Genomic DNA, 12,255 nt, shown 5'->3' with positions numbered 1-12,255 from the left:
AAGAATAATTAAGGCAGATTTTGGTTTGTCCCATTGAGATGATACATGGTCACATGACCATCCATTGAGGAGGAGCTTTCCATAATTACTATAGCATACTGTGTATCCTGTCAGTGCCTTCACTGTCTGGTGGATTCAGAACAAGCTACCTATCTAAAGAAAGATGTGACTCAAATGGGAACTTGGCAGGACTTCTCTCATCAGATGAGATACTATGGTGGTTTGAATAGGTATGACCTCCAAGGACTCATGTTTTTGAATGTTTGGCTCATAGGAAGTGGCACTATTAGGAGCTGTGGCCTTGTTGGAGTAGGTATGACCTTATTGGAGGACGTGTGTTACTGTAGAGGCGGGCTTTGAGGTCGCCTATGCTCAAGTTCTGCCTAGTGAGGAACACAGTTTCCTGCTGCCTGTGGATCAAGATGTAGAATTCTCAGCTCCTTCTCCAGCACCATGTCTGCTTATGTGCCACCATGTTTCCCACCATGATGATAATGGACTAAACCTCCGGAACTGTAAGCCAGCCCCAATTAAATGTTTTTCTTTATAAGAATTGCCTTGGTCATGGTGTCTCTTTACAGCAATGAAAACCTAAATTAAGACAGATGCCCACATCCTCAACTTGTTATTCAGGTGGGGAGGCATAGTCTCATCCTTAGCCGCTTCGTCTTTTGCATAGAATGCTGATTCTTCCCCCCAAACCTGTTTACTGATAGGGACCAAAGTGGCTTCCTTCCCTCATCTACCTTGTTAAAAAGGACATTGAGAGTGAACAGAAGTATCGACATTGTATGAAGCAATGGAATTCTCCTTCTTACAAGTATTTTGGAATAATATCAAATTATTTCACGTTTGTTATTTGTGTATACCTATGTTTATTCTCAGAGAAGCTATACTGAAACCAATTAGAAATACTGCTTAACTTTTCTGTGTGCATTCCTTATCACTCCTACTCTCTTTTATTCCACTTAATTTTATTAAAAATCATCCGGTCACCCCCACTGAATTAACTTCATGACCCACTAACTGTGAGAATGACCTGAAGTTTAAAAAAAACAAAAACAAAAACAAAAAAAAAAACAGTATAGAAGGAATCTCTCAGAACTGAATGTCTGGCATTCCAGGGCAGAAGGATTTCCACTTGACTAGCCTGACAGTTCCTCACAGGGGTCAGATAAGATCCAGGAATGTTTTGCTTCCATTGTATGCACCCGCAGGGCCAGGACAAAATTTTAAATTGCTACCATAGCCAAACGTTGTAATACATTTAAAAAAATTAGCTTAGACTAGAGGCAAGTGAATAACTTTTTGTGTGGCTAGTGTTCGTGGGAATGGCTTTTATTTACTAGTGGGGACAGTCATGAGGAGGCTGGTCATCTCGGTATAAATAGAAGGCATCTCAGCTGATTTCACCTCTGCCCTAACTGTTCTTGTGTTACCTTTCTCACTTAGCCTGTAAAACATTATGCTCAAGTCTGTCAAAGAAAGATTTCTGTTCTGAACCTAAATGACAATTGTTTATATTATCTTAATGACTCCCTCACTTGGGCAAAATGCCAGCATAATTCTTTAGGGGCCACTAGAGATGAGCTGTACACTCTGTCCCAAATGCAGGATTTGTGTAGGTCATAAACGCAATAGGTGACTGATGTTCAGGCTCTTAAAGTAGAAGTGTTTGAAAGCCCGATTCGCTCCTGGGCCTCAAAGGGAAAGGTTGTGTTTTATATTTAACTGCATGTGGGGCAAAGAATTTCAAACAGCCGGGTGGGACCGCGGACTCCTCCACAGCACCTTTTATAGTGTTTCTAATTTAAGAAATATTTGTAAATATTCACTTGGAAGCAAAAGCTATTATGAACTAGTTTGACTGTCAGTTTTTAATCTAACATTTTTTTTTCCTGCTGATTGACATCAGTGCCTTTGATTTTGTGAGTATTGTCCAAAGTGGATTCATCACACGGTGAGTGCAGGCAAGAGCCTCTCTATGCTTCGTACTTTTCCACAAGCTTCCTTTCAGCAACCCCATTGTTCTTTCCTCTCCGCTCTGAAGTCCTTCCAAATCTGATACTGGGGCAAGTTAACTTTATTTCCGCACTACATGAGGATTTGAAAGAAAGTAAGCCTTTAAAAAAAAGTTATTTACCTTTTCTTTTACTGTGCACCCCTCAGGAAGCAGTGTAAAAGTAGAAACACAGCAACGGCTGCCTGCAGAGACAAAGCACTGAACAAAGGGCATGGCAAGGTGCAGGAAGTCAAGGTATTAGCCCTAACACCAACCCTCCCACCTCTGGTCCCGTTCTAGAATTCTCTACAGCATTGAAGTGTTGTGGATTAGAACAGAGAAAACTTTTTTTGCTCCCAAGTCATTTGCCATTTCCATCTGTAACTAACTTAAACAGTTAGCCATGATGTCACTTAAAGTTCCAGCCTGGAAATAGCCTCTGTCTGTGGAGCGCACTGGACATAATTTGAACCATCTCTGCCAGCTGTGTCTTCTTTGTGAGTGGCAGGGATCAGTATGTTCCTGCTGTCGCTGTTGGTTTGGTTTGTGGGACTGTCCAAATGTAGTATATTCAACTTGTTAAACTTGTGACCAGCCCTGAGAGACGTGAACTGTTGGTGCTATTCTTCAATTTCTGTAGCTCACTTGCTTCATTAGTTTCTTAGGTTATTCTATTTGGAAAACAGTAGTGAATTAGTCTCATGTGAGAGCCACTACCAGAAATTGTAGGAAAGTCATGAAACCCAGAATGTCAGTGGATCCGCATGGCTGAGTGTCAATGGCTCTGGTTTAGCATTTCCTCATGCTAGAACAAGGAAACAACATGAAACTATGCATTCTTGTTCCCTCAACCCTCTGCGCTGGGTTCAGTAAGTCCCATGGACTCTTGCTATGATTTTAAATTCAAATTATGTGTTTTCCCCTTAAAATAAGTTATGCTTTGCTGGCTTTGAATTTTGTTGGTGGTGGCATTTTCACCATTCTTATTTTGTTCAGTCTCGTATTTTGATTTTCACTAATATCCTGAGAAGTATTTCCTACTGCATGGATGTAGAGAAACAAACTCCCCTTTGCTCCTTGCATCTCACCTGTGCATCCTATGCCTGTACATCCGATGGATTTCACTAAGGGTGAGCCTTTCCTCTTCTTGGTGGAGGGAAGTCCCAATGTGCTTTTCCTGGTCACATTGAAATATAGATGTAGATCCTTTCCTTTAACCTTAAAGGGAAGAGTAAAGAGAGGTTATGCTTAAATTGAGGTGGACTGTATGTTCAAACAGAGAGTGTGTAGCGGAGCCTACTTATTAGAAAATATGGCTTGTGTTGGATCAGAGGTCTCCAGGCTCAGCCAACTTTCTGTTCAGCTGGTGGCTCTTGAAAGTACTCGTCACAAAGAAAGATGCAGATATGCCATGTACTGTGTGCCCGCTCTCCCCACTGAAGTTTGCCAGAAAAGAAATAAATGAACAATCGTGGCCACTTCACAGTTCTCGGGCACCCTTAAAGCAGCTCCGTTTTTCTCTCCCCTCATGTTCCTTCATGAGATGTCAACATATTTTGTCATTCCTGACTATTTCTTTTTTTTTTTTTTTAATCAACAACATAAGTTCATTAAAACAAAACAACTAGCACCCACGTGGTGTAATACTGTGAGAGCTTAGTGTTTCTAGGGCTGAAGCTCATTAGCCTCGTTAAAGAGGTAAAGGAGATTATGGATGAAGACCCTGGCACAGATGCCTCCGTGGCCGTGTGCCTTTCCTGTTCTTCAGTAGCAATGAGGGAAATCTCACTGTTTCCCAGGGCCTTTGTTGTAGCAGTCAAGTGGGAGTGTTCAGGGTTGGCATTGACTCCTGGTGGAAGTTTCTGTCTTCCTGGTGACCCTGGCTTCCACTTCAGAGCATCAGCTCCATAGGTTTGGGTCACATCGATACCCGCCCTTAGTACTGAAGAGTTTTAGAGCTTACAAGACCTGAGCCTCAGGACCTTGTTCAGGGCTCCTCTGCAGCAATCAGAATTTTGGAGCATAAGAAACCCAAAGATAACACTTGCCCTGGGTTCCAAACACCAGCCAGGCCTTTCGCGCATCTGCTTTAGTGGCAGGCGGAGCTTTGCTTCACACATTCGTGTGCAGCGCCCTCCCACAACAAACCTTGTTAATAAAGCCAGATCCTCGTGATGTACCCTGGTAGGAGCTGGCTGTGTAATAGACCCATGCCATCTGAGTTCTTGGACAATTAGCATCCATGTTGTCTGTAGCAAATATTTAATTATAAGGAGGTGGGCCAGGCAGTTCAGCTCTGCTTGGCCGGCTGGGCGTAATAATCACAGCCAACATTTATTCATTATTTTTTATGTGGTAGGCACTGTGCCCGACAGTTTGTGTAATCGGATGCCACTCAATCCTCTTAAAGAACTGTTTGAAATATTTGCTCTCTATTCTTGCGTTTTGCAGATGAGGAAAGGGAAAATTCAGAGATGCCAAGGGAGTTGGAGGGCCTTCCTTCAAATAATTGAGTTGCCAGAACTAGGCTGAGGCTCACCCACCTCACGGGTCCCACCTGAGTTGCACTGTGGTTCTCATCTGGGGCCTGCAGGCTGCCGCTAAGACCTTGCAGTAAGAACCTGAGCCTGGGCTGTAAAAACCTGCTCCTGCTGCGTTGCTCTTTCCTCTCCCTCCCAGTTCCCTGTTCTGATGTGTTTCCCCCCGTGTGGGGTGGGGGGAGTAGGACAGGGGAGAGAGACTCTCCAGTACACAGTACAGCTTACACAATGTCTCTCCCAGATGCGTGCTTCTGAACTCGTGGTCCCCAGCTTGGATCGCTGTTTTCAGACATCATGGAATGGGATGTCTGGCATTTGGGAATGGGAGCTAGCTTGAAGAAGTGGACCGCTGGGGGATTAGGCGGTGAGATTTGTAGCCTTATCCCCACCTTTAGTCTAGGCTTTGCTTCCTGGTCCGCTGAGACTCAAGGAAACAGGCCCGTGTTCCTGCTGCCGGTGGCTAGGTCTTTCCTGTGATGGAGTGTGTGTGCCCTCAGACTGCGAGCGAAAATAAAATAAATCCTTCCCCCTCGAAGTTGCTTCTTGTCAGTGTCTTGTGATACGGTGTCCAGCCCTCGGGAACGCTGTGATGGAGAAACAGCCGAGAACCAGTGGGCTGAAGGATGGCTGCAGATTCCCCAAGGTGCTTTTCGGTGACTTTCTACAAGAGGGGAGCTCACGTGATAGCCCACCCTCCTGTGGTGCTACACCATACATAGCGTTGAGGAACAGCAAGCATTCTGGGCGTGTGTGCCCGGTTGTACGCACGTGTTTGTGTGTGTGTGTTTGTGTGTGTGTGAGTGTGTGTGTGTGTGTGTGTGTGTGTGTGTGTAACACCTACATGTGAAAATCAGTACATGAGAGACATGTAAAAACACGCAAAGCTATGAGATATATGTAGTTATTAAAATTTATATGTAAAGTGTGCGTCTAGGTATAGATGGCCGCCTCTCTCTCTCTCTCTCTCTCTCTCTCTCTCTCTCTCTCTCTCTCCTCTCTCTCTATCTTCTGAGTCGAGCATGAATGTTGAAAGAATGCAAACTGCCGCGCACTGGTAACGCACCACCTTCTCACTGTGCAGCTGCTAGGGGCTTTTTGGAGTGAACTGGGGAGCCGGTACTGTCAGAGGCTGGGGCTCTCACAGAGCTTGCCAGGTCTTCTGTGTTACTCCAGCACACCGACAGTGCAGTTACGGGTTGGTGCTCTTAGATATCACAATTCGAACAGAGAATTTAGGGCTCTTGGAGGAGAGAATGACAAGCAACCAATAGCATGACCAGTTTGAAATGGCAGCTGACAGCGGGAATAGATCAGGTACAAAGATTACAGGCTCAACATTTTTTTTTTCAGTGTGTCGGTAAGAATGGGGGTCCGTCCCTCTAAAACTCTGGAGACAGCTGGGCATGTTGGTGAAGATTAATCTCAGCTACCCAGGGAGCTGAGGCCAGAGGTACGCTTAGACCCAAGAGTTCTGAGCAACATAGGGAGACCCTATCTCAATCAACAATGACAAAAATAAAGTAAATCTCCACATATGTATGAAGCAGGGCAATTGAGCTGGCTGTGACCTCTCCCTAGGAAGCTGTTTTTGTTTTTGTTTTTGTGTTTTTAATTGGGATCTCAGAAGGCAGAGCACCTGGCTCATCACAAAGGCATTCTCCTGGATTCCTTATGCTGTTCCTGGTCTCAAACTGGTACAGAAGCTCTCTGCTATGGCCCTGGCCCAGTGTCCCCATGGCAGCTAAATAAGTTGATGCCTCTCTCTTTTCACACCTCTCTAGCTTCTGGAGAATTGGGGTCCTGCCTTTTCTAATAATGACTGTGTCTCTGAGACCTAAAATAATACTGAGCCCACAGCAGTGCCTCTTGCATCATACCATTTTATAGAAAATCGGTGATCTTGAACATTAGCTGTCCATCAGAGTCACCTGCAGAGATTAAAAACACGCACATCCTCGTGATGGACCTCAGAGGTTCCAATTCAGTAAGTCTGGAATGATGCCATTAAAACTGGCTTTAGATGGATGAATCATCAAGGACTCATGACAAAGAAAAATAAGCTTTCTATAGTTTCCAAAGCTGAGGTTGTTTTTGAGACTATATTTACATGTTCACCTCCTATCCTCAATCCTTGTGACTGTTGAAGAGAGAAAATAAATGGAACATGAACTTGCATTGGCCCCAGAAACTTCTAGGAGGCCAATATATAATTTAGGGATGACCATTTGGTATTGGACAATCAATTCATTTTGATTAAACCTAAAGGATTACTTTCATTTTATGCAGAAAAATCTTTTGGTGGCCATCTGAACAGTGACAACACAAATAGCCAGGCTGACATGGAAGGGGGGAAGCTCACAGGGCCTGTCTTAGTTACTTTTCTATTGCTAGGATAAAATAACATAGCAAGGCAGCCTATGAAGAAAGCATTTAATTTGGCTTTAGTTTCAAGGGGTTAGAGTTCATGATAGAACAGCAAAGAAACAGCTGTGTGTGTGTGTGTGTGTGTGTGTGTGCATCACATTTTGATGCGCAACCTCCAGGCAGAGAAACCTAACTGGGAACCACACTGGGAATGTTTTGAAACCTCAAAACCAACTCCAGTGACACACCTCCTCTAACAAGGCCACACCTCCTAATCCTTCCCAAACAGTTCTACCTCCTGGAGACCAAGTATTCAAATACACGAGTCTACGGGGGCCATTCTCATTCACACTACCATAAGGCTCTACCCCTAGATGGAGGGCTACAGGCAATAAACCACTGCTAAGCGAGGGAGAATTAGTCTTTCCTAGGGTGAACGCCCTAATTGGTTATCCAATATCAAATGGTCATCCATCCCTGAAATTATATATATATATATATATATATATATATATATATATATATATAAAAGCAACAGGAAATAGACTCAGCAGTTTGTATCTGTGAGTGTGCATGTGTATATATATATATATATATATATATATATATATATATCAATAATAAAGAAAAAAGAGGCTATGGATTTGAGAGGGATGTGGGAGGGATTGGAAAGCAGAGAGGGAGGGGATTAGGTAATTATATTTCAATTAAAATTGTGAAATTTTGACCTATACCTTACAAATAAAGAAAATGTAAATATGTGTGTGTTTGTGTTTGTATGTGTTGTATGTGTATGCACGTATGATTCAGAAGGGTTGCCTGTGCTTGTACATGTAAATATAGACACCAGAGGTCCAGCTTGTGTGTGTGTGTGCATGCGTCTGTGTGGGTGTGTCTGTATGTCTGTGTGTTTATAACTTTTGGGACAGGTTCTCTCACTGAACCTGAGACTCACTATTTTGGTTTGACTGTCTGACCAGCAATCCCCTGGAATCCAAACTCAGATGCTGATATTGGCAGAGCAAACCCTGCACCCGTGGAGACATTTCACCACCTCAACCACAGGCTAATTGCTTAATAAGACATACATGGCGTGATGAATGTTTGTTATGTTTTCTCTTGGCTTATATAAAGTACATGATATTTCCTGGACAGCGAATGAAACTGGGGATCACCATACTATGTAAATAAGACAGATTCAGAAAGATAAGTATTTTAACTCTTATGTACATAATTCGGATTTAATACACACACAGGGTATGGAAATAGATATAAAAGGGGAAGTTAGGGGGAGGAAGGGCGTTAAGGAAGTGTTGAAGGAAGAACAAGGGAGGATAAGGGAAGAAAAAAAGGAAAGACTAATATTGCATGTTCTCATACGTGGAGCATATATTTAAATATGTATTTGTTTGCATGAAAGCAGGAAGAGGACTTTGGGGAGAGGAAGAGGATCAGTGGGACAGGAAACAAAGTGTAGTGATGTGGAGTGACTAAGAGCAAAGTACAGTTGTACATGTGAAAATGTGTATTATGCATTCTGACTTTTTTAAAGTGCCTACTACTTAACAACTCAAAGTAGGCACTTGGTTTTCCCACAATATATACTTTAGTATTTATCCATTTCTGTTAAAATACACAAGAAATTTTTTCTGGAAAGAGAACTCCCCTTTTCCCTGAACTCATGGTTGCTATCAGACTATTCTTAGGCTCTGCACTCCCCTCGTCACCATAGCATCAAAGCAGACTCAGAGCTCTGACATGCTGTCAGCCTGGTTTGACACAGAAAGCACAGAGGTGAGAGTCAGTAAGAACCATGCTCAGAACCATTTAGCCAATTAGTGTCAGGTGCAGCGTTCACATCCCTCCCCCCTTAGAATCACAGGTAAGGTCACGTCCCAATACGATTAGCAGGAAGAAATAGCGAAGGCAAATAAATATGCCTCAGAGACATCTGACCAGGCCTGAGCTTCACGTGAACATGCAGTCTCTCACTGGTGGCAGAAAAAGATGTTCCCTATCTTCTCTGTGCCATGAGGAGCTATGTTTAAATTATACTCTAAAAATGTTTCCTAAAACAGACTCATGCTCCTTCTCACTGAAATTTTAGTCCACCTTCCTCATTTCTTGGTGAGAAAAGAGCTGGAATATTTTTTTCCTTAAAAGCCTTCCTCACAGAGTCTCCAGCCATGTTCCTTTTCCAGATGTAATCTTCCTCCATCCTATCACTTTGACCTTCCATCATTTCGTCTAGGTATGGTCCATCCTCCTCCTAACACCCAATAGCTGTAAAGCCCACATCTTCTGTGCTATCCAAGTTGCCATGGAGCAGGATTGAAGCCAGTCCACAAACCCAAAAGAGTGAGAAATGTTTTCCTTCCTCCTTCTCCTCCTTTTACCACTGCAGTAATTTTTGTTATTGGTTCATTTTTCTACCAGAAAGAACTTCAGAAAATCTTTACCTCCAAAATAAAGATTTCTTTTTTTCTTGCCTGCCATATCTAAAAGTAAAGACTCTTACAAAGTGTAGGTGCAGAACTCTTGAGTCAGAATGAGTAAAACGGAGTTTTTAGAGTCAAATTTATTTTCCTTTGTAAAGTAGAATATAATAAGAGGTGTGGATCAGTAATAAACTAGCATTTAGTTTAACATTTTATAAGGTTATTCCACGCTTTATAAACAAGGGCCCCTTATCAATGATTACCCTCAAAACAGTGACCTCCCCAAAACATTGTAACCATTTATCTAGTAGCTTCTCTGATATGTCAGGGCTAGAAGTTCAGACATAGCAGGTGACAAGGACTAGGGAGAGTATGCATGACTGAGGATATGGTGATTAGAGTCAAAGGGAATGTGCAGACCACCAAATCTTGGAGGTTAGAGGTTGCCCCTTCAGTTTTGGGAATCTAATTGGGCATGTGGGTGCCCACTCCCTGAAATAGTAGAGCTGCTCATATCTCCAGAAAAAGAAATCTAGGAGAGGAGGGGGTGCCAGTTGTCCCACATAGCATGGTGCCTGGATTCACTGATATGGTGTACTTGTGTGGGGCTGGACACTTACTGTGGTTTCAAATCACATGCATTGGGCAAGCCACAGGATGGATTTGCCCTGGAGCCTCCAAGTGAGCCCTTGGCACCTGAGGCCAAGATCTTGGGAGGTTAATACAATCAAAGTTCTCATAGAAAGGAGGACTGCATGCAAAACTTCAAGCCAAGACAAGACCAAAGTTCTCTACCTAAACTACTTGTGCCCATGATTTCTGCTTTGCTTTCTGGGAGAATGAGCCTCTGGTTCATCTACTTTTGGAGACAGAGGTCTTTAGTTGCTTTCCAGGGCATTCACAGTACTGTGGGAAGGTCCTTACAGGCATTTCAACCTCTTCAGGTCCTTTGAATCCTCTGTGCCTACTCTCTTCCTCGGTGACTTGTATGATGGTTGAAACTGCTAGTGGCTTGGGTTGACAAGTGGTTTTCAGCTCTAGACACTGGGTACAATCACTACCCCTGAAATCTCTCCACACACTCAGACTGGATGCACTGTGTAATGGAAACACGTGAGCCAAACCCAGAGATACCGGTCACCTGGATGTAGAAGAAGCAGAACTCAGCTCTGCCGTTTTCTGTGTGTGAACAATAGTCCTTTTATGTAAAAATTAAGGATAATAGCAATTACCCATATGAAATAAAATATCCTTGATCCTATGCCTTACACTGTGCATACAAGTGACAGCTCTCTTCAGCCATAACTGAGAACATCTAGCCTGCCTTTACCCTGAACAGAGCTTTCAGTCATTCTCAGCTCTGAACCACAGGGATATTAGGCAATCTCAATCTCTATCTGTGTGTGTGTGTGTGTGTGTGTGCATGTACACGCATGTGTGTCTGTCTGTGTGTCTCTCCTATCCCTCTTTCTCCATGTGTGTGTGAAGAGAAAGAGAGAGACCCAGAGATGTATGTATGTACATATGTATCCATGGATGTAAGATGCATGTCTGTACATATGTATGCATGGATGTGTTTGCCTGGGAGTGCTTGTGTAGAGGTTGCTATCAGGTGGCTTCCTGTCCTCTTTCTTATTTTCTTGAATAGGTTCTCTCATTGAACCTGGAGCTCGCTAGTCAGCTAGACTGGCTAGCCAGTAAGCCTCAGGATCCTCCTGTCCCCTCTCTCAGTGCTGTGATTATAGGACGTCAGCACCTCTAGCTTTCCCCCCATGTGCTGACGATCTAAATCTAGGCCTGCATGGTTGCACAGGAAGTTATTTACCTATTGAGCCATATCCCCAGGGCTCTGGAGATGTTTCCACTGTTCTTTTGGCATGAGGTGGGCAGAGAGTAGGTGGGCTGCTGAACATCTCACAGTGATGTTTCCCACAGGGGAAAAATGTGTAATAAAAATGTCAGTGATGCTGAGGCTGCAAGGGTCAGTCTATGTACTTCTAGCCCAAAGGTATGAACTTAGCTCGGATCCTTCAGAAATTTTTATGTCTGTCATACTCCCATCAAGGGTCTCCGCTGGCACTGATGGATACCCATGGGTTCTACACACAACTGAGAAGCTGCAACCTCATTCTGAGCAGAAAAAAAAACAAAAAACAAAACACCTCTTCCTTGAAATATGAACATTTTTTTTTTGATTCCCAAATGGGGATAATGTTCTTTAAATGATTATTTTTTAAGCTCTTGACTGGAACTTGTGATCATATGCCTTAGCCTCCCAAGAGCTAAGAGTTCACCATGCGTTGTTTGTTTGTTTGTTCAACTTAAATTTAGACAAGAATTCTAACTAATCAACTGGATAATTAAGCATAAACTAAAGGGTCAAAGAGTTGGTTATGTTTATTTTAATTTTTACCCATAGCACAGCCTAAAAAACATTTTGTTAGTTTGATATGATCCATGAAACCATTATACTTTTTTTGTGTGTGACACACATGACCAATAAAAGGGTCACACATTAAATTCTATGTGCAGAGCAACTCCTCAATTTAAGCAAAATAAAATTAAGAAGATACTATGTTTAGAATGCCTGGCACATAAAAATAAAAGGTGCCCGAACTGAGCACTTATATGTGAAATGGTGGGAAGAAGTTGTTGAATCTGAACACAGACATCATGGCCATGGAAGGTCCTAAGAATAAGTAACAGTTGAGTGCACAACCCTGGACGTGACATTTGTACTACGTCCTCTGAGGTTCTGTGAACACAGCAGGAGAAGGGAGGGAAGAAATGGAAGAACCCTAGGATAGGGAGAATAACTGTGAAATGCTTTCTCCTGGGCATGGCACAGCCAATGTGGTCATAATCTCACGGTTTGTGTCTGCCTGCAGTGGGCCTGGGGAAGACTGGGGCT

At 43.1% G+C, this 12,255-nt stretch overlaps 1 protein-coding gene across 3 annotated transcripts in view; it reads left to right on the top strand.

Annotated features, from left to right (window-relative positions):
* The window catches only part of Tpd52l1 (TPD52 like 1), a 105,791-nt gene that overhangs the window by 40,175 nt on the left and 53,361 nt on the right, over positions 1-12,255 (top strand). The gene's annotated exons all lie outside the window — the stretch shown is intronic.

The sequence above is a fragment of the Meriones unguiculatus genome, chromosome 20 (genome assembly GCF_030254825.1).
Source record: "Meriones unguiculatus strain TT.TT164.6M chromosome 20, Bangor_MerUng_6.1, whole genome shotgun sequence".
Taxonomy (NCBI): Eukaryota; Metazoa; Chordata; class Mammalia; order Rodentia; family Muridae; genus Meriones; species Meriones unguiculatus.
The sequence above is the reverse complement of the archived record's forward strand: the minus strand, read 5'-3'. Positions and strand labels throughout refer to the sequence as shown.